This window comes from Phocoena phocoena, chromosome 18 (genome assembly GCF_963924675.1).
Source record: "Phocoena phocoena chromosome 18, mPhoPho1.1, whole genome shotgun sequence".
In the NCBI taxonomy this organism is placed as follows: Eukaryota; Metazoa; Chordata; class Mammalia; order Artiodactyla; family Phocoenidae; genus Phocoena; species Phocoena phocoena.
This window is the reverse complement of record NC_089236.1, coordinates 20,486,004-20,513,832: the sequence shown is the minus strand read 5'-3', so window position 1 is coordinate 20,513,832 and position 27,829 is coordinate 20,486,004. Positions and strand designations below refer to the sequence as shown.

The 27,829-nt window shown below is 44.3% G+C and overlaps 1 pseudogene; it reads right to left on the bottom strand.

Moving 5' to 3' along the window:
* LOC136137520 (glutathione peroxidase 1-like) lies at positions 1-22,430 on the bottom strand (annotated as a pseudogene).
* Between the last annotated feature and the right edge of the window lie 5,399 nt (positions 22,431-27,829).

Sequence of the window (27,829 nt, the reverse complement as noted above, 5' to 3'; positions counted from 1 at the left end):
TCAAATCCCCAGAGAGCAGCGCTGTGACTGCCAAGCAGCAGGGGTAGGAGGGGCGCCCGAGGCACAGTGGGGCCCCTGGGGCAGCAGGGCTTCAATGGCAGCCTCGAGGTCGAGGGTCAGAAAGCGGCGGCTGTACGTGTGCACGGCACACAGTCCAGGCCCACCAGGAGCTTCTGGAAGTCCCAGGCGACGTCGCTGCGGCACACTGGAGACCAGGCGAGGAGCTTGTGGTCGGTCACGAGGGCAGGGGCGTCCTCACTGTGCGTGCCTAGCGCCTCGCGGAGGCGAAGAGCCGGTGCGCCTGCGCGCCGTTCCCCTCGCCCTTGGCCAGGAGCCTGAGATCCAGCTCAAGCCCGCCGTGTGGTTGGACGTACCTGAGGCCCTTCAGCATCTCCTCATTCTTGGCATTTTCGTGCGGGAGAGAAGAGCAGCTGGGACCTGGGACCGTGACGGGAGGGGAAGCCTTCTGACCACAAACATGGAGTTTGCCCATGAGTCACTGGACTGTTGCCTTTCTTGCAAAACCCCTGGGTGGACTTGAACCCCAGCCGGGAACGAGCGCCGGCGGGAAGCGAGCCAGAGGCCCGCCTCTCCACGCCCAGGGCGCGCCGGCGCTCCTGACCCGGGTCGCGCTCTCACCCCCGCTCCGCCCTGCGCACCTGTTGCCCAAACTGCTTGCTCGGGAAGCCGAGCGCGACTAGGCCCGGGGCCCCCAGAGGTGCCGCCGCTGCAGCTCATTCATCTGGGTGTGGTCCGGGACCGTCTTGCCTCCGAGCGACGCCACGTTCTCAGCGAGCAGCGCCTTGGCCCGCAGGGAGCCCAGGCTCACGGCTTCCTCACCGGCCAGCGGGCGCGCAGAAGAGGGGACACGGAGCGCCGAGCTGCGCACGTGGCCAGGGTGTGTCGGAAAGGGGAGAGCCGCGGGCTCGAGAGCCCCTCTGTCCTAACATCCTTTTGCAGCTAGGCTCTGCACATGGAATAGTATCCAATGATCTCTGTCATCTATGGGTTACAAGAGTGCTTATCAAAAACCCCAATTGTCTGGAATCTTGTTGAAATGCAGACGCTAATTGAGGAGGTTAGGGTGCAGCCTGAGCTTCCTAACAACTTCCCGGCGATGCTGAGGCCGCTGGGTGACAAAAGCTTAGATAATCTCTTTCAGAGTAAAATGTCATTGCCACAAACCATAGCCCTGTCACTATTGAAGCATTAAAAGTGACTCAAGGCTCTGCAAGCCTCCAAGTTAAGTAGTTTCAGAGCACGTCAGGACCAGAGCAGGACAGAAAAGGGCAGGAAATGGATATGGGCTGGTTAGGGGGAAATTTCTGCAGCTCATCAGCCCTTAAAATAAAAGCTTCAGACTGGATTGGGAGTTCTCATCCTCTTTGTAGAAATGCGTGACCATTCAAAAACATGTCATCCCTAAGGACAGAGTGGAGATAAGGCCACTCTTGACATGGTCTGTTGGACACTCTGACCAAGAGTCGAGGTCAGGTCTAACAGGAAGCAAACAACAGGTGGTGGACACCTCAGGCTAGTCCCCTTCTCTTCCTATTTTGGCTTCGGACACCACACAGAGAATCGGACTGCAAACTCCCACCTCACCCTACAAGTCGAGCTTTTTAAGGACCCTGGGCAAGTATGTATTGGTTCAGACACTATTCTAAATAAAAAGGCTGGCTTTTCCAGGTAAATTCCTGCCTTCTTTTCCAAGGAGCACCTTCATGTCTAAGAAAACATAAGTAGGAGGGAATGGTTTCCACACACTAAGACCTACTCCAGATGCATTGAAAACTCAGCTGAAGAAGCCAAGGCAAACTGATGATGGGAAACACATAGGACATTTGAATCAGAACGTTAGCTTTCGAGTTCATCGTCTACAAAGCCTTAGAACGCAAACTGCTGAGGCTTCGCACATCCAGCTTAAAGGGAAAAAGGATTCTCTGACCTCATTGCCTCAGAAAAGTTCAATAGGTCACAATTCCGGCTTGGGCCACCAAGCCCTCCTTTGGCTTTTCCTTCCTATGCACAAAATTTCAGAAGTCACTGTGTGGCTGAATTTCCCTCAGTAACAGAAAAAACAGTCATTATTGTTGAATGCAAGGAACTGATCTGACCTAGAGTCAATGATTTCTTCCTGCAAGTGACAAAGCCTGTTTCCTCCAGCTGATAATGAAACCCTGGAAAGGCACTGAACATGCATTTTCAAAAGTAAATCATCCATGGCAAGGATGCAGTCCTGTACCTTTTTCAATCAAAATTTGAAGAATCGTATTTTAAAACAATCTTTTCTATTGTGGTAAAACGTATGTAACATAAAATTCACCATTTTAACCATTTTTAAGTGTACAATTCAGTGGCATTATGCACATAAAGAATCATATTTTTTAAATAAATAGCTATAAATGGGTCCCTAGTCTCTCTGAAGAAATATACTCAATAAAGGCAACAAAGAAAGAGCTACAGTTTTCGTTCCAGAGAAGGATGGAAAACTGTGATACTTCCATACGAATAATTTAAAGGCCTAGAGCAAGGGGAAAAAAGTCCTATATCCTTCTTTTCCAGGGAAGGTGAGCTAGAGTATTAAGGAGATCTCTACTCACCTTTCAGCTTCAGGAAAGGTCCCTCAATATTTGCTGGATGTACTGTCTGTGCAGCCAGCAGGCCTGTGCTGGGCTCGTGCCATTTGCAAGATTCACTGATAGAGAGTACATATTCCTACATATGGAGAAAAGATAGTCTCCCTATCCCACATAAAAGAGTACAGTTTAGGGGAAAACTGTACTAGGCTTTGGGGTCAGAAAGATCTGGCTGAAACACCAGTTCTGCTGATTCTGGTGTTATTGCAAGTCCCTTAAGCACTTTGCTATAAGATGAGGATTAATATTAGTATCTACTTCACAGGGTGGTCATAAGGGTTAAATTAGATAAGAGGATTAGTCAGGATACCATAGGTTCTGCTGCAGTAACAAATGAACCCCAATATTTCAATGGCTTAACCTGATAAAATTTTATTTCTTGCTCATGTCACAGTCTGAGGGGGGCAGGTGGCTTTCCTCCAAGGGTGATCAAGGATCTGGGATGCTTCTAAATAACATCTCTGACATCTTGGAGGTCTTTGCTTCCTGATGAATGTAGGACCCACACTGGCTCTTTACACCCTTGGCCTCAAAGTAGCTATGTCTTTTCTGGTTACAGTTCTTTGGAAATAAGCATGTGTGTCAGTCAGAATCTGAGCAAAAAAGAAACAAACAAAAACAGATGGCACGCTCTAAAGGGCCACTTATTTAATGGCTTACTTACAAAGGTGTAAGCAGGGTTAAAAGAAATCAGAAGGGATGGTGAGACCTCCCAAGACTGCCAAAAACTCAGTGCAGGTCCTGGATTTTCAGTAGCTGAAACTCAGGGAGCAGATGTGAGATGGGAGTCTGGAAACAGATAACCTAATCTCTCTCTCCTCTCATGTTTCTGACTCTTGCTGTTGCCTCCCAGTGATCAAACTCAGCTACACACCAGAAGTCAGTGGAGCCTGGGGGGGATGCATCCACGCAAGTTCAGCTTCCTGGGGGGGCCCAGAGAAGGGTGGAAAAGTGGATCTAGAGCAGCAGGTGGAGAATCCCCACCACAACATGCAGAAGGCTTAGCAATGTTCTGAGTACATAGTGGGCACTGAAAACAAATGAGTGAAGAAAGCACTTAAGAAAATAGGAAAAAAAAATTTTAATGTAGCTTATGTTTATTGAGGTCCTCACAATTCACTTTACTTCCGACAAAGAGAAATATACATTTGCTAAGGAGAATTTTTCTCTCCACAGCACAGATTTTTCAACAAGGGCTCAGTGTCCAAAGCTGGGCTGTCCTTTCTCTCTCCTAAAAGATGGGTTTAACGGGAAGAATAGTGTTTTGTTTGCAAAGCAAGAAACATTGATAGCTCCGCCCCGAAGAACTTTATCTGTGCAGCCAGTAATTACAAGCTAAGTTAGGTTGAATGGCACAGTTACCCTGATAACTGCTGTTACTGTTTTCACTCTTTCACTTGCCAACAAGATCCTCTGGTCCCTTATCTTGTACTGGGGCCAACCCAACAAGAGCGGGAGAAGTTGAAATTCTGACACTTCAAAGCACAGGACAGTGCGAACAAGCTGGTGAGTTGTTTGTGTTGGGCTTTGCTAAGTAATGGGCTGGGTTCAGTGCCAGTAAAGAGCTTTGGGGAGTAGTGCTCGATGTTTATTCATATATAGTCTCTCATTCTGCACGTAAGTGAAATGATCTTTTCCAAGGATCAAATTCATTTCTTGTTGCTTTCCTCCAATTCAGTATTTTGATGTCAGAAACTCAGGGAAGTTTTGAAATTGAAGGAAATTTAGAAGTCGTTTTGCTCAACCTCTTCACACACCATCGATGCCTTGGAGAGACTGAGGTTCAGCCTCTCCCTGAGCCCATTCAGTGATGGGACACTTCCTGGTGCAAGCAACTCCTGTGCGTGTGCTTTGAGCCAGGTAGGGAGCTCTGGCGGCATTATCTCCTTTAGTCCCCACAGCTCCCTGAGGCAGCTACTATCATAAGCCCCACTTCCCAAGTCAGGAAACCAGAGCAGAGAAGTAACTTGCCCAAGGACACACAGCTAAACCACACTGAAGCAGGAGCTCAAACCCAGGTCTGTTTTTCTCCAAACCCCAAGCTCTTCTCCATTAGGGTCTCCAAATACCTTTTTGGACACCCCGTCCCCACCAGGAACTCTCTGAAATATTCTTACCCATCATTTTAGCTAATCACTGTAAGTTTTATGTGATATCAAAAGTGGGAATGAAAAAAAAACTGTTCCTGATAATTTACATTTTGTACCACTTTACTGTTTACGGAGCATGTCAGTAGTTTCACTTGAGCCTTTCAACAGTTCTTTGAAATAGTTATCACTATCTCTAGTTTACCTGTTAGAAAGTTGAGTTTCACAGCCATAAAAAGGAATGAAATAGGGCTTCCCTGGTGGCACAGTGGTTGAGAGTCCGCCTGCCGATGCAGGGGACACGGGTTTGTGCCCCGGTCCGGGAAGATCCCGCGCACCGCGGAGCGGCTGGGCCCGTGAGTCATGGCCGCTGAGCCTGCGCGTCCGGAGCCTGTGCTCCGCAACGGGAGAGGCCACAACAGTGAGAGGCCCGCGTACCGCAAAAAAAAAAAAAAAAAAAAAAAAAAAGGAATGAAATAACGTCATTTGCAGCAACATGGATGGACCTAGAGATTGTCATACTGAGTGAAGTAAGTCAGACACAGAAAGACAAATATGATATCGCTTTTATGTGGAATCTAAAAAAATTGGTACAAATGAACTTATTTACCAAACAGATATAGAGTCACAGATGCAGAACACAAACTTTGGTTACCAGGGCAGCGGGGGGGAGGGATAAACTGGAAGATTGGGATTGACATATACACACTACTATACATAAAATAGATAACTAATAAGGACACAGGGAACACAGGGAACTGTTCTCAATACTCTGAAATGACCTATATGGGAAAGAAATCCAAGAAAAGAGTAGATATATGTATATGTATAACTGAATCACTTTGTTGTACATCTGAAACCAACACAACATTGTAAATCAACTATACTCCAATTAAAAAAAAAAGAGGGGACTTCCCTGGTGGTCCACTGGTTAATATTTCACCTTCCAATGCAGGGGGTGCGGGTTCGATCCCTGGTCAGAGAGCTAAGATCCCACGTGTCTCGCGGCCAAAAAACCAAAACGTAAAACAGAAGCAGTATAGTAACAAATTCAATAAAGACTTAAGAAAAAAAAGAAAGTTGAGTTTCAGAGAGTAGGCATGTGGTCCTAGGTGTAAGAGGGCGGTAGAGCCAGGAGCAGAGCCCAGTTCCTTTAGATTTTGGTCCTATGCACTACTCCATGCTATCGACAGCAAAAGGCGAAACAAGGAGCTATCACTTTTGTCCTGGGTTCCATATCGCTTCCTGTCTTGTACTGGTGCACCGTGGCTTTCTGAACTGTTGCAATTAGGAGGTTCAGTCTTTCTAACAAATCTGCCTCACATCTGCTCCTTAGATCTGCGTCCCAATGAAAAAATTCTATCTCCATCCACTTTACTACCTGACCTCGACCCAAACTAGTATCTGCCCTGCTTTATCAACCGTGTTTGTGGGACTGTATGTTAGGGACAGTGGGGCAGATCAGACAGAAAGGGATCTAGGGCCACAGCAGCACAATGATGCTTCTATTTGTTCCACAGGCTGCCAAACAGCTGCTTTTAAATATCCAGATGTTTGGCATCATGTAGAACAAAACTTTGATTCATTGGCCAAATATTCCATTGTCATCTAACTAATCAACATATGCTTGAATGTTTTGTCATCTCACAGACTGCATGTTTGCTTAGAAGCGACTAGATTTTAATATTTCAGCTTCCAAAAAGTATCTCTCAACAAAAGCCCCCCCCCCCACTATTTTCCAATGCATAAGCCTTCTTTTCTTGTTGCTCGCCAATCTGACAGAGAAAAGTCCCGCACATGTTGTAAACTATTTAATCAGCTAAATGCATCTGCGTCAAAGGCCAGTGTGTTTTTCTGTTGAGAAAAAAGCAAATCTTGGGTTTCCCTAGTGTGATGAAGCCCAAACCCATGTAAGCAAGACACATTAAACATTCCTTACTCTGTCTTTGAGCTCATTATTTATTTTTTTATTTAGGCATCATTGATTTATTACATGATATTAGTTTCAGGTGTACAATGTGATGATTTGATATTTATACATATTATAAAATGATCACCAGGGGCTTCCCTGGTGGCGCAGTGGTTGAGGGTCCGCCTGCCGATGCAGGGGACACGGGTTCGTGCCCCGGTCCGGGAGGATCCCACATGCCGCGGAGCAGCTGGGCCCGTGAGTCATGGCCACTGAGCCTGCGTGTCCGGAGTCTGTGCTCCGCAATGGGAGAGGCCACAAGAGTGAGAGGCCCGCGTACCGCAAAAAAAAAAAAAAAAAGATCACCACAATAGGTCTAGTGACCATCTGTCCCCACGGAGAGTTACAAGACTTTTTTTTCTTGTGATGAGAACTTTTAAGATTTGCTCTCCCAATAAACATGTTAAAAAAAAAAGATTTGCTCTCTTAGCAACTTTCAAACACCTTTGGTTTTATATCCTGTACTTTACATAAACTATTCAGTGAAAATTATTTCACTGTCTTTCCTAATTATTTTCCTCTTACATGGCTACCTGGAAACACACTTTCCAGGAAATTTGCAATGAGGAGTGGAAGTGGTCCAGTGAGCAAGATATCTAAGCTTACTCTCCAGAAGCAGTGGTAGCTTTCTCCTCCTTGAGATCCTTAGATACACCTTAAATGTCTTTAATCTCTTTTGGACCCATTAACCTACTGCTACTCAAATTACTAATAGTATCTACTTTGTATTAAGCTATCACTACAGGTGTCAGACTCTGTGCTAGGTGCTTTCAAGACAGGACTCATTTAATTCTCCCAAGAAGCCTTTCTGGTATATTCCATGAAGAGCACCAATTTGCAAATGAGGAAACTGCAGCTTGGAGAGGGTCATCAATTTGTTCAAGGTCACACAGCTACTGGGCATCAGAGCAGGGACTCTGAACCCCAGCCTGGTTGCCTCCAGAGCCCACGTGCTTAACCCCTTACTCCTCCGCTTTCTAAGTGATAGTCCTCGAACACGGAATGGAATCCACCAGCCCAGAGTGAAGCCCAGCACAGGGTGGTCCTTCCCTGACTTTAGGCCTCCTGTCCTCCTGTTCCTACCACATCCTAAGGTTCAACCCCACAGACCGCAAGTCGTTCCCCAAACACCATACTTTTTCTCCTGCCTTCATTTGCACACTCTGCTCTCCCCACACGGAGCATCGTACATGTCCAAACTCAATGTCTCCGTGCCCAACATCTTCCATGGGAAAATCCCCACTCATCCAGCAAGGATCACTCAAAGGTTAACGCCTCCCCAAAGTCCCCCTGACTCCATGCTGGACCCCTCTTCTCCCATCATACCTTCCTTGGTTACAGTACCTAACAGCTTTATCGTCCTTAGTGTGCTGGTCACGTGTTTTTTTTTTTTTTTTCTTGTGCTACGCGGGCCTCTCACTGTTGTGGCCTCTCCCGTTGTGGAGCACAGGCTCCGGACGCGCAGGCTCAGCGGCCATGGCTCACGGGCCCAGCCGCTCCGCGGCATGTGGGATCTTCCCGGACCGGGGCAGGAACCCGTGGTCCCCTGCATCGGCAGGCGTACTCTCAACCACTGCGCCACCAGGGAAGCCCTGGTCACGTGTTTCGAAACAATTCGTTTGACTGTCCAGCTCTCTCATCAGCCCGGGAGCTTCTTGAGGAAGGGGCTGATCTCATCTCTGTGTCTCCAGGGCCTGGCGCAATAGGTCCTCAATTGGTGTTTATTGAATAAAAGATGAACTAAATATGCACAAGTTGTGATGATGTGTGAGTGATTACTAACATCTATTTAACACCTCCATGGAATTCAAACTGCTCAAAATTTGTGTTTCTATAGATTTCATTAGGACAGGACTCAATTTTTGTCTTCACAATCCTCCAGGCAGAGAGTTTCTGCTTTTGCTTTCTGTAGGACTGTGAAATTAACTTTTAATGAGAGAGAGAGAGAGAAATAGACACAGAGAGAGGGGGGAGGGAAGGAGAGAGAAAGGGAGACAGAGAGAGAGACAGAGACAGAGAGAGGAAGGGGGGAGAGAGAGAGAAAGAGAGAGAGAGAGAGCTCTTTTTCTCTGCATCTCAATCCCAAAGTCTCAAGGAAGATTCGATTAACTCATTTCTGACACTAGAACGATCACCACCAATGATCACATTATCCTAACACAACTGTTCCCATAATAACCATGTCGTTGGGAGGAATTCCATTAAGTGAGAATGGGGGTGGGATGCTGAGCAAAGAAAACAACAGATGTCTGCGATAGTCCGCCGATATCAGGGCTGAAAAACAATTTCTTACAGGGTTAGCAAAGCCTTGTTTAGGAAATCATCTCTCTCACTGTTTTGGAGATTTTAATAAGGGCCTCTTAAAGACCAAAAGGTCACCCAAACTCAGAGAAATGCCTTTCTAATAGAGGCATTACAGGCCTGATGGATGGGATACTTAGAGGCCTAAAAGGCTTCTCGGAGTCTTCAGATGTAGGGAGTTGTGAGGTCCTTTCATAAAGCCACAGACCTCTGCTTATTGACATGGATACTTGTATCACCGGTAGAAGTTATTGGGCGGGTAAGTTCTAAAAGTAAAAATCTGCAAAGCAAATGGTATCTAGAAGCCTGGAAGCACTGGGCCCAAGTCATCACCCAGTGAAACAGGTTCTGTATTCGAGAATGGATTACTTCATCTCTCAGAGTTTCTCTTTCCTCATCTGTGAAAAGGAAATAGATAACAAAGCCATCCTCACTGAGTTGCTAGGAAGATCAAGTGAAACAAAGTGTAGAAAGCCCAGATGTACAAATGTTATTTACTTGTGTTATTTCAGGGAGAAACAGAAAATAATGGAAGGGAATGGTAAATAAGGTTGCGCAACTACTCATATTTTGACGTTAAATTTTTCTCAATAATTAAAATGGAAACAACAAAAAACTATGGAGAAATGACGGTGGTACAGGTTAAATGAAGATGATTAATGTTATATTTTTCTACTATAATTTTATAAACAACATGAATACACATGAAAAAGAACTAGAAAGGGCGTTCAAATAAAAACTATTTGGGGGCATCCCTGGTGGTGCAGTGGTTAAGAATCCGCCTGCCAATGCAGGGGACACAGGTTCGAGCCCTGGTCCGGGAAGATCTCACATGCCGCAGAGCACCTAAGCCTGTGCACCACAACTACTGAGCCTGCGCTCTAGAGCCCGCGAGCCACAACTATTGAGCCCTCACTCTAGAGTCTGCGAGCCACAACTACTGAGCCTGTGTGCCACAACTACTGAAGCCCGTGCATCTACAGCCTGTGCTCCACAACGAGAGGTGCCACCACAATGAGAAGCCCGTGCACCGCAACAAAGAGTAGCCCCTGCTGGCTGCAACTAGAGAAAGCCCACGCACTGCAATGAAGACCCAACACAGACAAATAAATAAATTTATTAAAAAAAAAAAAGAAATACAGCATCTTAAGCAGAGGTGGGAGCATGGAGGTAGGGCACACGTGGGCAAGTTGGCACAATTCCCAATTTTTTTCCCTACCCACAGTCCATTTGTCCTTCTATCTGCACTCAGTCTTCCTCTGGTAGGACTCCCCCCCTCCCATGTCAACATGTTCCAGGGGCAGAGCAGATTGAAGGTTTGAAGTCAATCAGTATATCTGTCAAGACACGTGAAGTCCCTGAGATTTTACCCTACTTGAAAGAAAGCAAGTTAGTCTGCTATCATTTTATGGATGCTGGGAGAGAACATAAGACTCCTTGACAAACTCACACACATAGACACACACACACACACACACACGGTATTACAGCAAAAGAAGCAGCCAGAGTGTCAGCAATTTGCACTGCTCCCCAAGCTCCAGTCCCCACGGTGACAATAAGGGCCAGGTGACACCTGCATACATAGTGGGTGGTGTTACAGCAGAGGAATTCAGAGCTGAGGGACCTGTATACTGTGGGCAAGCAGAGAACACTGTGACCAGCAACGAGTCCGTCTTCCCTCCCCAGCTCCCACCCTGAAAGCTGTGGTCAAACTCTAGCACCTTCACCTACTTGGTTGCCTATGTGACCAGGTACAGAGCTTCTTGGGAGAAGGACAGGCCATGCACACCCAGCGGGTATGTGCAAGATGCTCAAGGCCATGATTCTTCTGACAGTATCATATTTTCTTGGCCATATACAGGGATGTGCATGTGATCCAACCAGAACTACTGAGATGAAATGAAACCTTTGAAGCTTTTGCTTCAGATGACAGGCATCTCACTTCCCGCCCCACCTCTACCTCAGAGGAGAATCTAGAAGAGCCATCTTGTGACCAGTAAAGTCTGTATGAGAATGGAGTCCACTCAAAGAAAGCAGAATTGAGAAATGGAGAGATCAGGAAAATTGATTCTGGTGTCGTCATTTGATCCACAGTATAAAGCCAGGCTTAAAACCAAGCCGTCTACCTCCAGAGTTTCCATTTATGGAAGGCAATTTAGGTACAGTTTTCTGCCGCTTGCCATCAACAGAGTCCTAACAGACAAACATATCAATGTAAACCTGTATTAGTCAGGGTTCTCCAGAGAAACAGAACCAATAGTATATATAGAGAAATCTAGCTCTCTCTCAGTAGATAGATAGATGATAGATAAATCTATAAGGAGAGAGAGAAAGAGAGAGTGATAGAATGATAGAGAAGAGAGAAAGAGAAAATGATAGAGAAGAGAGACTTATTATAAGGAATTGACTCATGTGATTACAGAGGCTGACAAGTCCCAAGATGTGCGGTTGGCAAAAGCTGGAGACACAGCAGCACTGATGGGGTAGTTCTCGTCTGTAGACCAGGAAGCTTAAGACCCAGAAAGACCCAGTGGTTCACTTTGGGTCTGAAAGCAGGGAAAAAACTCAATGTCCCAGCTCAAAGTTGCCTGGCAGGAGGAATTCTCTCTTACTCACAGGAAGGTAGGGCTTTTTGTCTTCTTCAGGCCTTCAACTGATTGGACGGAGCCCACACACGTCAGGGAGGGCAATCTGTTTTACTCAGTCCACCAATTCAGATGTTAATCTCACCAGAAATACCCTCAGAGGCGCACCCAGAATAATGTCTGACCAAATGTCCAGGCACCCTTTGGCCCCATCAAGTTGACATATAAAATTAACCATCACAACACTTTATTAAATACCATTTATCAAATGTTATGAATGTGCCTAAGTCAGTGATTCAACTTCACGATTTTTATTCTTCCAGACTCTTGAAAAAATGGGGCTGTTTAATGAATCATTTGTTGATTCATTTCATCCAAGGTTTTGCAGGGGTTTTAAGAATTAGAACTCTATTGTCACAGTTGTGTTGTTCCCGAGACTACATTAAATCTGCTAGGTAAAACCTTTCCCTCTGTTATAAGAGCTATTCCCGGACACGCATCTCTCCTATTCCTGAAATAGGACCAAAAAAAGAGGGGGGAGAGAGAATTTTTCAAGATAAAAGACTGTTTGGATTTTCTTATGCTATTTTAAGTTCACAATCCTGTCCATTTGATATTCATTTTACATGCCTGGCTTTCATCACAATGATTATCATTTAATTACATTTTAGCTGAAACAGCCATATAACATTTCAGTGAGATTGAGGAAAGACTGAGCCTCACTTCCAGGCTTTTCTGCAGCCTTACATTATATCTCTGTGTTAACTTTAGAGGCTGCCTTTTATAATACAGGGGCTACAATGTAGATAATTAGTCTTCTGATGATGTCAGGTACATTAAAAATTGGCTTGATTTCCTTTCTGTTCCACACAAAGTTTTCATTCGTGGTTCATCCAAGTGTTTTTCCCCATCAGAAGCTTCTTCTCATGGAGCCCACAGTCCATCTGCCATGGGACCAATCAGCCCAGAAGGAAATATATGAATGAATGAAACCTAATTCACAATAGAGTGGGATTTCTTTTCATTCTTGTCCAGTGCATTCCCTCTACCTTGGCTATACAGTGCAAACTCCTGGATGCTCCAAGAGATGCTGAGGAACTTGCCCAGCCCTTCAGTCCTCTTGGAGAGCAGCTGAGAGGAAACGTTCCCTCCTGCTGGCTCCTGACCATGGCAGAGAGACCACAGGAATGGTGAGAACAGGACTCACCATGCTGGCTCTTACCTGCCAGCAAACAGACAAGGTCTCCTCCCAACCTCCTCCTCTCCCTCAGTCAGCTCAACAAAGAGGTTTCCCACCCTGTTCCCCACCATTCAGCCTGTGTCTGTCACATTGGTCAGGGAGAATAGGAAGCTCTAGTTCAGGCTTGGGACAAGCCACGGTCTCTAGGCACCAGCTGTACCTGAAATAGAGCTCATGTATTACAACGGAGTTTGGCTTCTTGTTTCTTTTTTGAATCAGTTCAGAATCTGGAGGAGAGACTAGGTAACAGGTATGATCAGCTCCTTTCAAACCCCAAACATACACCAAGGACCTGGGAGAACTGGCAGAGCTAAGTAGGTTACTGTAATAACTTGATACCAAGTTCCTAAGGCGGAGAGGAGATAAGATGGCAGAGTAGAAGGACGTGAGCTCACCTCTTATTACAGAAACACCAAAATCACAACTAATTGCTGAACAACCATCGACAAAACAAACAAACACAACAATGCTGGAACCTACCAAGTTCCTAAGAAAACATTCTCAGAAGACCAAAGGCACTCAGAAAGTGGGGACCCATTTTCTCTTCCATTCTTTTCCACATCCCATCAAACATATAAGGCAGTTGTGAGATATTATACACAGTATAAAGGGCAGTATTTAGTCACAAGCTAAGACCCTTGAGTTCCCCTTTAGCTCCAGCTTTTGAAGTGCAACCTAAATGATTAAACAAAAACTGCAGTTCATGTTTGCAAAGTAAATGACTATCAAACTTATGACTCTGATGATCTCTATTAAAAAGACTAAAAACAAGGTATTGAGAGATAAACGAAGACTTGGGTAAATGAGACACAGCATGTTCCTGGAAAGGAACACTAAATTTTTATAAGCATGCTAATGGTTCTCCAATTAAATTACTGTTTTAATGCAGTTCAAATCAAAATGTCAGAAATAGGGCTTCCCTGGTGGCACAGTGGTTGAGAATCTGCCTGCTAATGCAGGGGACACGGGTTCGAGCCCCGGTCTGGGAAGATCCCACACGCCGCGGAGCAGCTAGGCCCGTGAACCACAGCTATAGAGCCTGCGCGTCTGGGGCCTGTGCTCCGCAACGGGAGAGGCCAAGACAGTGAGCGGCCCGCGCACCGCGATGAAGAGGGGCCCCCCCGCTCGCCACAACTAGAGAAAGCCCTCGCACAGAAAAGAAGACCCAACACAGTCAAAAATAGATAAATTTAAAAAAAATTTTTTAAATTAAAAATAAAAAAGAATGTGCCAAATAACTGTCAACTAAAAAATTACTCACAATCTGAAAGTTGAGAGTTATGTTTTATTTGGTGGGAATTTTTAGGACTTCAAGCCCAGGAGGCAGCATCTCAAGTAACCCTTGGAGAACTGCTCCAAGGAGGGGAAGGGGGGAGCTAGGATACACAGGAGTTTTGCAACAGAGGGCAGGTAGTAGGAACAAAAGATTACCGTTAATTAAACTAGAAATCTCAAGGAATGTAGCGCTTTTCTACTATGGGAAGATGCAAGAGTCTGGGCTCACTGAAATCATTCCTTAGATATGCACCTCAGCTATCCTGTATTTTCACATCCTGAGTTTCCTCAGGGCTCACCGTGGGGAGTGGTGGCAGTCTGATGGCTGCTAGATGGCCGGTATTCTTTCCTTCCTGGGTCCCCTCAGGGCTCACCAGCTTAACATAGGCTATTAAGCTGTTAACATAGGCTGTTAACATAGGCTGTGGCTGCCATCAGAGATGGCTGCCATCTCTGATGACTGTGAATACTGAAATGGCAGGCAATATTCCATTTATCAAACCACTCCAGCCGTAAACGGGGCTGTCTGGGTCAGTTACCCTGGGGTCCTCCTCATTGTAGAGCTGCTCTCCTTGGACCAAGAGTTGATTCAATTAGCTTGACTTACATGGTGGGTTATTTTCTGCTAGTCTAACCAAAAAGAGTCTCCCCTCACTGATGTTTAGGAATGAAGAGGGCACGTCGACTACCACCATGCTGGTGGGTAGTCGTGCAAAGGTCTTCCATTGTTCTGCTGACGGTATTGTCCTTTGTCACCTTCCCTTCCTCCTTCCCGAAGTCAGCACAGGCAGTGTGAAAGGGACAGTTCAGGAAGTCAGACAGACCAAAACACATGCGCTAAACCAGCTGTCCTTAGGGGAAAAGCATGGTCTAGACCATTATACTCTTAGATAATCTAGTTCAGATAATCCAATTGCCCCGGAAATGGTCACCTCTCCCTTTTCATTTTGTTTCTTGGAAGTCACACCTCTGACTTTATTCTTTATTCTTTCTTGGTGATGGCAACATCTAAGAACAGGCATCCAAATTAAAGAGGGTGTTGTTCACTTACGTCAGTGGAGATACAAGAGTCTCATCTCCAGTGATTGCCCAATAGGTCTTGAATGCTACAGGAAGGATTAAGCAGATTAGGTAACATGATTCCATCAGCTGAATGTCTTGCTTTCATCATCCTGCAGTTAAATCTTTGCAGCGTGCATTGTGACCCCAGACTACAAGCCAACGTAAAAAGCTTCCGCTCTTGTGTATAGTGTTTTTCCACAGTTGAAAAAAATTCCTTTAAGGCACACACATTCCTTTAATAGCCATAGGCTATTGACGTTTTTAATAAAAACGAGACTGTGCTTAAAACATAAAATCTAAATAATGGAAATAGTTATGCTAATAACAACGGCTAACAGTCCTGAGGGCTTACAACTCAGTAGGTACCAGGAATGATACAAAAGCAGTCAACAAACAGTGTGGCAGGGCACTGACCAATCAGAACTGACATGGGTCTTAACCCTGCATTAGGATAGCTGAGGTCTGTTGCCATGCAGGACACTGATCTTGTAGTTGCCGGGTCCTGAGGAGGTGAGACCGGCTGGGACCTGGGACCCTTTGCTGCAATGCTGCAGTGCTTGCACCTGGACACACCTCTCTTCAAGCAACAGAGTTCAAAGAAACTATATGGGACTAAAAATAACGGCATGCAAGCGCAGTTGGGGCAAATTCTGGACAAACGATTCAAAGAGACCAAAAAAACCCAACTGCCACTTTTGAAGATCCTGAAGCGGAAGCAGGGTACCGCGCATGCCCCCAGCACACAACACCACCTAAGCGGTGGGCAAAACACCTACCAGTGTAGGTGGTCACCCCTCCAGCCGACCCCTGGCCACACCCCTACTCTCACCCCATATAAGGAACGAGCTCTCCTCCCCCAGCTTGGGGAGCCAGCAAGCAAGGGAATTGTTATTTGTTCTCGCTCCCCACTGCTGCAGGGGCCCCAATAAAGCCTTGCCTGAAATTCTTGTCTGGCCTCTGATCAATTTCTGTTGATTAAGGAGGCCAAGAACCCTGGTCCATAACAGAAGTGTGAGGAATCTAGGGGGAAGGTGTCTGTGTTTGGGGACATGTGCTCAGGGAAGCTATTCACTAACTGGTAAGGAAGTGATCCACATCTGAATAATGTGTACAGATGTACCAGGTACACCGGCTGAATATCAGAACTGCCAGGCCCTGTGCTATAGCCCCTCTTCCCACCACAAGCCTGTAAGGGAAGATCCGGCACTTATATCCCTTTTACAGATAAGGAAAGGAAAACTACAGAGTTTAAAGCTTTTGCCCAAGAGCACACAGTCAGTACAAGGAAAAAACCAATTTGGAAATAACTAATTTAAAAACAAATTAATAGATTTTTTGCAGGGGAGCAGTTTTAGTTTGGTAGAAAAATTGCGTGAAGGGTAGAGAGTTCCCATGTACACCCTCACCGGCCCACCTTCAGTTTCTCCCATTATCAACATCTTGCATTAGTGCAGTACATTTGTCATATTTGATGAGCTGATATTGATACATTATTATTAACTAAAGTCCATAGTTTGCATTAGAGTTCACTCTTTGTGTTGTACATTCTATGAGTTTTGACAAATGTAGAAGGATGTGTACCCAACACTAAAATAGCACACAGCATGGTTTCACTGCCCTAAAAATCCTCTGTGCCCCTCCTATTCGGCCCTCCCTGCTTCCCCCAGCCCCTGGCAACCACTGATCTTTTTACTATCTCCATAAGTTTGCCTTTCCCGGAATGTCATATAGCTCAATTATACTGGATGTAACCTTTCCAGATTGGCTTCTTTTGCTTAACAATACGCATTTAAGTTTCCTCTATGTCTTTCTGTGGCTTGATAGCTCATTTCTTTTCATCACTGAATAATATTCCTTTTGCCTGGGTGTACCACCATTTATTTGTCTGTCGAAGGACATCTTAGTAGTTTCCAAGTTTGGGCAATTATGAACAAAGCTGCCACATACATTCCTGGGCAGGTTTTTGTGTGGACATAACTTCTCAATTCATTTGGCTAAATACTAAGGAGCACGACTGCTATATCATATGGTAAGAGTGTGTTTAGTTTTGCAAACCTGCCAAACTGTCTTACAAAGTGGCTGTACCATTTTATACCCCCATCAGCAAGTAATGAGAAAGAACTAATTTTTCATATACGGTTTTATAAATTTACAAAGCACTTTTAACTCTATGAACTGAACCTGGAACACAGAAAGACATAGTTCTTCAAAAATAAAGCCACATTATCTCTTTGGTATGCTATGGACTTTTCTGTGTAATTATTACTGACAAATAAAGGCTACTACTTACTCAGAACCTATTTGGTGAATGACGTTCATTCCTTTATGTCTTATTTAACCTTCATAACAAATCCTGAAAGGTAGGGATTGTCATTTATTGAAAAGGAAACTGAGACTCAGAGAAGTCAAGTATATCGCTCAAGATGACAAGGGAATTCAAACCCAGGGCTGCCTGTCGCCATGTCCTGGGTTCCTTATACTCTATAGCATTACACCCCTTCGCTGTAAATTGGCAGGAAAGATAGTGAAAGACTTGGAAGGGAGAAAAAAAGAAAAAGGATTGCTGAATGTCCTGTTCAGTGCATCTTTCTGAGATATCTTCCCCTTTCCTTGTCTCAGAGCTATTTTACAACTCTGTAAATTGTAGAAAACTAGGAATAATGAAAATGATTTTTGTCCACACTTGCAAATCTGTTGTGTCTGGTGGAGTGCAATTTTTTTTTTTTTTTTTTGGCTGCTTTGGGTCTTTGACGCTGAGCATAGGCTCAGCAGCCGTGGTGCACTGGCCCAGTTGCTCTGGGGCACGTGGGATCCTCACGGACCAGGGCTCGAACCTGTGTCCCCTGCAAAGGCAGGCAGACCTCCAACCACTGCACCACCAGGGAAGCCCTGGTGGAATGAAATTGACAATCGATTGCCCTGTGGATAGACTGCTTTTTGTATCTATTTGTAAATTCACTTCAGCATTCCTTATCTGCCTTTATACGTGTGTATTAATTTGAATTCTCCTTGGAACCGACTGAAATACCTTACTGGTTCAGTGATTAATTAATGAGTTCAATTCCTTGACATGTGTTTATTTTATATAGGTGTGACACTCATGATTTTACCCTTAAAAAATTCTTTTAACAGAATGTATTTTGTGTATCAATATAATCAGAAACAATGTCAGCGTTATTTCATTATTATGGTTCCTTTTGCATAACTTAGGTTCATTAGCATATCGAGACATGTGAAAATTCTGGACTTTCCCTAAACCCACCTGACTGACTGGCTACCTTTTTAGATTGATGTTGACATGGTCCTTCCCTCAGTTCTTTCTCCAACGCTACCACTGCATCATCTCTTATTTCCTTCTGAAACCGTGTTTCTCTTTTTCTGCACAATTAAGATTTTCTGCTTACTGTTTCTATAGAAACAAGGGAGTATTGGAAGGGGACTCTCCAATAGTAGATAATCAAGAAGAATCTTAGAATTAAATTTGCCTGCAATACTTCACACACCTCACTGTACGACAGATTATTACGTGTCTTGTGGCTTATTCGGGATACTAGTTTCCCCTTCTGCCAGCCTCAGGCTCATTAGCCATTCATAGTTTTATCCTATTCTGAGCAGGCAGGGGACACTTTAGAAATATGTCTTTTTCTGGATAAGAAGTACTGTCAAAATACTTTTGGTAGAAGAGAAACTTGAAATTATTCATTATAGTTTTGAGAATAATGACATTTTAGAGAAAACAAGATCTTAGGCATAAACTATCCAATCCCTTCATTTGACAGATGTGGAAACTGAATTCTAGAGAAATTAAATGACTTGGCCACAGTCACACAGATGACTGTGGGCCTTGCTAGAAAGAGGGCTGCACCCTCATTTCCAGTTAAGTTCTCTTTCCAGGACATACAGCATTTCAATGACCTTGGCCTTCAAGAACTCAGGTTAGCTCGGTAGCTAATAATTATAGCAGGCATTATTTTCCCAAACTTCTCTGATTTTATGAAATCATGCAGTTTATAAAAGCTTATTGTTTTACGTACTTGAAGGAAAAATCAAGGGCAAGGTCAGTGGGAGCAAATTTGCATTTAAATGACAACTTGCAAAAATAAATTTGAAGTTAATACCAGATTTTCGCGGTTGTTCTCACTAACAGGACCAGATCGTGTGACTGTCACACATTGCACCTCCCTCCACGTATGCAGGCCCTCTGGATTTTTCCTGGGCTTGCTGAAGTTAGGCAAGGTTGGCCAACGGCTGCTGACCACATATTTGTTTGCCTACTGAATTCAACAGTTCAAGAAAGCAGTCCATTATTAAGAACCCTGCATTTAACACCTCTCATTTGCATTCCAATTATTTTTTTAGTTGACAGGGAAGTTTGAGGGGGAAAAGTGAATAAAAGCCTGGCTTTATTTTTAGAAAACCTTAAGCCTAGAGGATCCCTTGGACTTTCAAGAATGATAAAGAGAAACAGGTATTGCTTAACGCAGCCATCTGGACCTCAATGGTCCTGTTTACAGGAAGAGGCACATAAAATTAGAAAGAGCCAGTGGAGGACAGCATAACCTAGTCAGTACCAAGGACCTGAAAGATGTGTGCTTCTCCCTTATCCGATCATGAGGCTACCATCCACTCTCTGGGAGACCTTCACCTTTCAGTCCCCCCATTGCCACTCCCCAGTTTACACATAGAAGTGCCAACCACACAAGGAAACCAACACGCTTACCAGTTTCCCATCTGATGAAGCATGAAGACAAAGTACCTGCTTCCGTTGCAGATACCTAGTATGTTTTTTTAACATCAGGCTTGGAAAATGTGTTTCCTCTCAGTCATAATTCACTGTGTGATCTGAGTAATCTGGAAACCCTTGGGGACGGTGTTGGGTGTTTACTGTAGTATCAACTGAACTCAATATTAAAGCCCTCCTTGCCTCCTGATTTTTAACCTTGCAGGGGTAATGGGCTGTTTAGTGAGATAATCTCTGTGCCTACGAGGGAAACAGCTCTAGGTAAATGGAAGGTGATGGATGACTTAAAGGGAGCTCAAACACATTTATGCCATTTACCACCAACTCAGCCCAGCGTGGGAAGAACCTCAGTCATGTGTGTCCTAGTTGCAGACTCATGCCACAGAGATGTCTTGTGTCAACCGGGAGTGAGCCTCACACTGGGAAGCCATGCTGTTCATGAGGGCAGGGCTGTTCCCCAACCCATAGGTGGGTGCCCATATCCTGCTGCTGGCATATGGTGCCCCATCATTAGCTAGATGTCAGCTACTCTGGAAAGGGCCTGAGGATAATCCAACCTGGGCTGTGGAAGGCGATTAGGACTGGCTGTGTGGGGATCAAACCAGTGTGCATCTGGGGAAACCTGAACAGGAGTTGAAGGTGTTAAAGACGGGGGCCCTTGGTCAGCGAGGGAGAATCTTCAGCATGAATGTCACCCCAACTCTCCTCTCCTTTCCTTCCGTGTTGGAAGACAGTTCCAATGTTGCACAATTCTCTCTGTGCCCACAGGAAATGTCAGGGGTTCAGGACCAGAAAAACTTGTTGCACATAAAAGGTAGAATCTTTTTTGAGATTGTATCATGGAACACATTACTCCTCTTGAGATTTTTTCTTTGTTAAAAAATTAATTAATTAAATTTCGGCTGCATTGGGTCTTCCTTGCTGCGCGCAGGCTTTCTCTAGTTGCAGGGAGCGGGGGCTACTCTTCGGCGCGTGGGCCTTTCACTGCGATGGCTTATTCTGCTGTGGAGCACGGGCTCTAGGCGTGTGGGCTTCAGTAGTTGGGGAACGGGGGCTCAGTAGTTGTGGCTCACTGGCTCTAGAGTGCAGGCTCAGTAGTTGTGGCACACGGGCTTAGTTGCTCTGCAGCATGTGGGACCTTCCCGGACCAGGGCTTGAACCCCTTGTCCCCTGCATTGGCAGGCGGATTCTTAACCACCGCGCCACCAGGGAAGCCCTGAGATTTTTTTCAATAAAGAAGGTTTGTTCAGAGTCAGAGTTGACTAGATGATGCTTGATCTGCCCTAGAGGATTCAGAGAGCCTCTAATACCTTTGAAATTGTATACAAAACAGTATTATAGGATTTAATATTCATTTTTCTGGGAAGAGGGTATATATATCTCTTGTCAAAGAATCTCAAAAGATCTGTGACTCCAAAATATTTTGTAGCCACTGCTGTAGAGTTCAGAGGAGCCCAGCCTTTCTGATCATGGCAGAAAGAATCCTGAAAGGTCACTGCATGACGTGGATATGAGGTAACTCACGGCCTGTGCTTTGCCTGGTCCCTGGGTACCCCTCCATCACCCTTTAGCTGGCCCAGGGCACACTGCCTGTTCTGTTCCAGAGACAAGTAGCTAGACCATCTCAGGTCCCTCCAACCATATCCCAACACAGTCCTTGCCCAGCATCAGCCCTGTGAGCTAGCACCCTCGATGATATACCTTTAATAAGGTTACACTCAGGCAAAAGGCAAATGAACCATAATGATGGAAGGACAGGAGCAGATGTCCCAACAGGGCAGGTGTGGCATAGTCAGAAACTTCCGGTGTTATGGGGGACAAGGAAAACACAATGGCCAGGACATGGAGACCTGAGTCCGCATTCTGCACTGGCCAGTGCACAGCATTGGGCATTTCACCCTCATGTATTTATTTCAGTTTCCCAATCTGTAGAATGGGGAAGTTGGACTAGATTCCTGAGGCCTCCCTAGCTGAGGACATGACAGGCTGTGGACAAACTTGGTGACGTGGCCCTGTCTGCAGAGAGGTATTGGTAGAGGAACTGGTCTTCTGTTAGGAGCTGGTTTATTCTTCTATCTTAAACACCAAGCTATATGTTTTAAGACATGTTGGATTTTGCAGTCTGTAGAAGGATTATAATCAAATACGTACGTCCAACAGTAAAAACATCACCGTCATGATGTCGGTGATGGGTTCTGGGTTAGTTAGGGCCGAAAGCCAAAGACTGAATATTTCTGCCTGCTCTGTGGTTTCTGATTTGGAAGTACTGTTCGAAGTCTCCCTTCCCACCTCCAATCTCTAGTTCTGTTCGTAGCGGATCATATATATTTCCATTCTAGACTCTTCAGCGTACAATCCTTAAGGTGTCCGACTCGATACTTTGGCATATTAGTCATACTCAGGTCCCCTGACATTTTCACTCCAGGCTCAAAGGAGGCCTCTGAGTCCTCTAACCTCTCCTGGATTCCATCCTTCTCATCCCCGTCCCTGTTCCTGGATGTCACATCTCCAATCGTCCGTTCCACCCTCATCCCGCTTCCTCCTCCGGGTGTTTCAATCTTGCCTTCCTTGCAGTCTTGTCCTTCTCCTCCCGGATCTTCTCAGATCTTCCTTATCTTAAACATCAAACCAGTTTCTCTGCTCTATTTGTCTTTTTAGTCACTTTTAAATCTAATTCCTTCTCCCAACCCACAAATCCTCGGAGTAAATAGCTTATACCTACTAATTCTATTTCCATCTTCTTGCCTCTGCAGTCTGGATGTTCATAAGCTGCCCTGGAACTGTTCCCTCCAAGCAGGGCTTTCCATGCTCTCCTTCCCTCTGCCCCTGGTTGTTGATATAAATGCAGGGTAGAGGCAGCATGTCCCTCCGTCACCTTCCAGGGCCCAGCACTGACCATGACTCAGCAGCAGCTCAGGAAACATTCGCTGAACACGGAAGCTCTCTGTTGCCTCTTCCTTCCAGATATTTCTCATCCGTCCATCCTGTGTGTCCTTGCAATACAAGCCCTCCTTGTCTCACCTCCTATCACTGTGGCAATATTCTGGCTCGCTTCTTCACTTCTAATTCATCCCGTAGAGCATGGTATCACTTACATCTTCCTCAGGACTCACCGACAGTTCCCCAGGGACTATTGATCTAAGCTCCATCTCTTCAATGGGTATTTTTAAAATGTAATTAGTTAACTGCTTACAAAAGAGCTATAGATGCACAGGTGAAACATTTAAACTGAACAAAAAGGTACCAGAGAAAGAGAAAGTCCCTCTTTCCTCCCATTCTCCCTGTTTTTTCTCCCAGGAGCAATCACCCGTTAGCAGTTTCTTATACATCCTTGCCCATCCTCACAGAGATATTTTGTGCGTGCAGTTCTTCCTGATTGGTCTACAGTTCACCACCGTGCCTGGGGCCCCGTCTTGAATCCAGCCATTTGGGCTGTGGGCCTGTTTGCCTACTGGCCATTCCTCCCAGAGCTGGGCTCTACCATACATATTCCAAATCATAGCCTGAGGTTTGCTTCAGGCTGTGCAGCCTGAGACTCCTCCTTGCTCTCACTAGATGGCTGGGGACTTCTGGTGGCTGGGAGGGACCCGCAGACAACATGCCCCCTGTGGCTGCTGTGAGGGTTTCCAGCACTGTTCACCCTCCTTGGAGTGAAGCTCCTTTCTGGTCAGCGGTCCAGTCTCAATCCCACTAATCCTGACTTTGCTCTTTCTGCACCAACCAGAAATTGAAGGAAGTTCTAACTGGTTTGCCTCTGAAACACGGTGGGTTGTGCTCCCTCTTGACCTGGTTGCCAGGAGATGAGCCTGTGATGACAGCGTTCCTTTGTTTCTGCATTATCGCTTCATCGTGTGGCCTTATTACCGAGTCCAGGTCTGAGCTCTCTTCAAATGATGCACCAGAATGATCTGAGATATAAATCAAGGTTGTACATGTCTACTGGGTACCCTGTGATAGCATCTGGGTGTAGAAAGCTGGATGTCCTTATGGCCAGAGCGCCGTTCCGTCTAAATCCGGGGAGAAGAGTCACTCTGGGAGCCTCCCTCTAGTTCTGTGTATGATGAGGCAGTAATGACAGCCTTGGGTTTGGAAAATACCCCTGTAATGACATCAAGAGTATTAAAGCTGCCTTGAGAGAACATAAATTACTGTTTTCGTTAGATGCGAAGTAACTTAAGAATAAATAGGAAGACTTTTTTGTTCTTTTGAAATCCATCTAATGCACAACAGACCTGGAATGGTATTTACTGAGGAGGTACTGCCTTAGTGACACTTGGCCTATTTAAAATATTGATTTGGAGGTAAATTCTGATCTGTTATGTACTATAGTTATGCTATATATGTGTGTTATATATTACATATGTTACACATATGTTAACATATATAACATAAGTATATATGGTAATGTTATCTATCTATCTATATGTATATAATGTATCTCAGTATGTGGTCCAAGGATAACAGTCTTGCAAGAAGAGGTTTATTGCTAAAATATGTAAGAGAAAAGCTTGATGTACACCCTCCCTCTCTCTTGCATATTCACAGTACACTTTAGCATATCAAAGGTTCTGAGAGGTTCCGGAGTAAAATAACTTCTAAACTTTTTTATTAACTCAAACTTATTTGGCGATGAAACCCTTCATGCACAATGTCTATTAACAGCCTAAAAACTAAGGTTCAGAGGGACACATACTGGATAGTACTGCTTCAGTTTCTCCATGCAAGTTAAGCCATTTATTTGTAAACGAACAATTGGTTCCCTTAAATATTTCATGCATCCATTACGTTACAGACCAATAACATGCATTATGTTATAAACTAATAACATAATATAATGAATAGGTGAATTATTAAGGGAAGCTAATCACAGAAAAGCTATTATCTATTATTATCTATGATCTAATATTTATATTCACATCTTTAAAAAGCCAGTTACTTAAAAATACATTTCTTGGGCTTCCCTGGTGGCACAGTGGTTGAGAGTCCGCCTGCCGATGCAGGGGACACGGGTTCGTGCCCCGGTCCGGGAAGATCCCACGCGCTGCGGAGCGGCTGGGCCCGTGAGCCATGGCCGCTGAGCCTGCGCGTCCGGAGCCTGTGCTCCGCAACGGGAGAGGCCACAACAGTGAGAGGCCCCTGTACCGCAAAAACAAAAACAAAAACAAAAACAAAATACATTTCTTTATAAGTTGCAGTCCAGTTAGCTGGGGTCCTTCCGTCCTAGTTTCCAGTGACTTTTTCCCTTGTATCCTCTTAAGAAACTTCTGGCAGGAACCAGACGGTCAGCTGTTGGTCACTGATATTTTTTTCCTTAAGGAGATATCAACCTTATACAGCCAAACAAATTCTTTTTGCTATAATCAGTTTCTCACCTGAGTGGTCCAAACTATATTTTCCTCATAGTTTCCTGCCTCATAGTTTCAAATGCTATTATGTCTCATAAGTGCTGGTCAGAATGTTGTCTTTCTGCTACACAATTGGTTATAATGTCAAATATATGTATTTTAAAAATTGTATATATATATAATTTAAAAAATATTGTTTAAAAATATTCACACAAAATTGGCGTTTTATCCTAAGCCCAAGTAAACTTCTGAAATAGAACACAGATTAAAGCCCATAAAATCCACTAATTCATGGACAGCTCCTCTCTTGTCATTCAGAGGATGGTTCTAGAAGGCAGCTTCTTTGTGACTGTCGTCTGGATGGCCCAGAGTTTGTGGTTTCTTTATTGAATAGGAGCTGTAGTGGAAAGGACGACGTAAATAAAGTCGCCCTGGTCTAGAGCTAGAGCTCTGCTTTGTCTCTGAGAGAACAGGCAGAAAGAGCAGGGCAGGGCCTGGCCACAGGGGAGGAGCTTCTGGTGCTTTTCTCGGTGAGAAGTAAAAATGAGCCCCTGTTAAGGAGGTTGAGGATTTTTGCTGGGAGGTTGGAGTGGAGAGGGCAAAAAAGCTGGATCTGGACAATAGCCATCTGCGAAATAGTTTTTAAAAGGCAGGCAATATTTTCTTTTCAGACTTATGATAAATTCTGGAAGGAGAATGCTTAGAAAACAGATAGGGGTGGCGACCCAAAGAAACCTTACACTCTCAGAAAGATACTAGGTTTTACATTAAATTACAGTTGGTGTGAGCACAGCTTGAGAAAAAGCTTGAAGGCAGGTAGCTGGAGTTTAGTACGACTAACTCTCTTTTAAGAAAACCAAGAATCTAAGCAAGTGGTTCGTAGGCTTTTTGATTTCACAGATAAGTAACATTAAAAAAAAACTTCTTGGGAAGCTGACTCTAGTAGCCTACTTTTTTTTTTTTTATTCCAAATAAGGATAGACTAATTTGGCTAGAATTTATTATTACCATTGTTTTCTTTTTTTCCACTAGGAAAAAAAATAGGAAAGCACGGTCTCACATTTACATACATAGTCCAACATTTATATACAATTCTTAAAATTGATTGCGTTCAGCTTTAATGAAAAACTTGGGATATTATTCTAATCTTTCCATTTTGCCAGGTTTGCTTTGTCAGATTAGTGTTTTGGAACGCTATAAAAAAATCTAAACATGCCCATGACAGTATTATTAACTATTGTCAGAGAAATCCACATTGGTGTCATTAGTTGCCTTACAATATACAAATAACTCAGACAACATTATTTATTGACTCTTCTAGGAAAAAAAGGACTGAGCTCGGCATCTGATGTACTTAAAGGCTAATGAATACAAACTACGTACCCCGATCATTTACAGATACATATTTACTGATAAATATTTACAGATACAGTACAAAGAGAAAACTTTTGTACTGAGAGAGTGTGGAGAGAGTAAAAAGGGTGGTGTTAGTCAGGGAATATTCTTTCTCCTTTTTTAGGAAAGAGGAAACCAAAGCTGAGAGGTTGGAATATATCAAGGTAAAAGATATAAATAAGCCCCGATTCTTCCTGCCTTTGGGGTCAAATGCCTGTTGTTAATTGCCTATGGTTTTGGAGTGCTTTTGCTTAAATTTTCAGGAGAGTTGGTAGACACACTTATCCACCCTGTGGCTGGAGGGGGCAGTCAGGACCATGAAAGACACACCTGCCTCAGCATATATCCAGAGAAAACTCCAATTAGAAAAGATACACACACCCCAAAGTTCATAGCAGCACTATGGACAATAGCCAAGACACGCAAGCAACCTAAGTGTTCATCGACAGATGAATGGATAAAGATGATGTGGTATATATATATATACAATGGAATATTACTCAGCCATAAAAAAAGAATGAAATAATGCCATTTGCAGCGACATGGATGGACCTAGAGATTATATTAAGTGAAGTAAGTCAGACAGAGGAAGACAAATATCACGTGATATCACTTATAGGTGGAATCTAAAACAATGATACAAATGAACTTATGTACAAAACAGAAATAGACACACAGACATAAAAACCAAACTTATGGTTACCAAAGGGGAAAGTGGGGGGTCGGGGGGAGGGATAAATTAGGAGTTTGGGATTAACGTATACACACTACTATCTACAAGGACCTACTGTATAGCACAGGGAACTATATTCAATATCTTGTAATAACCTACAATGGAAAAGGATCTGAAAAAGAATATATATATGTATATATACGTATATATATAAAACGGAATCACTTTGCTGTACATCTGAAACTACCACAACATTGTAAATCTAACTATACTTCAATTAAAAAAAAAAGACACACCTGGCTGACCATGCCCACTTCTTGAGCAAATGTTTTGATCACTCTCCAAAAGATAATTCCCAGTGATTTTCTGAGAAGGTGATATGGGCTGAATAGCCCTGCTCAAATCTATATGCTATTCTTAACAGGTTTGATTCTTCCTTTTTTTTTTTTTTTTGTGGTACGCGGGCCTCTCACTGTTGTGGCCTCTCCTGCTGTGGAGCACAGGCTCCGGACGCGCA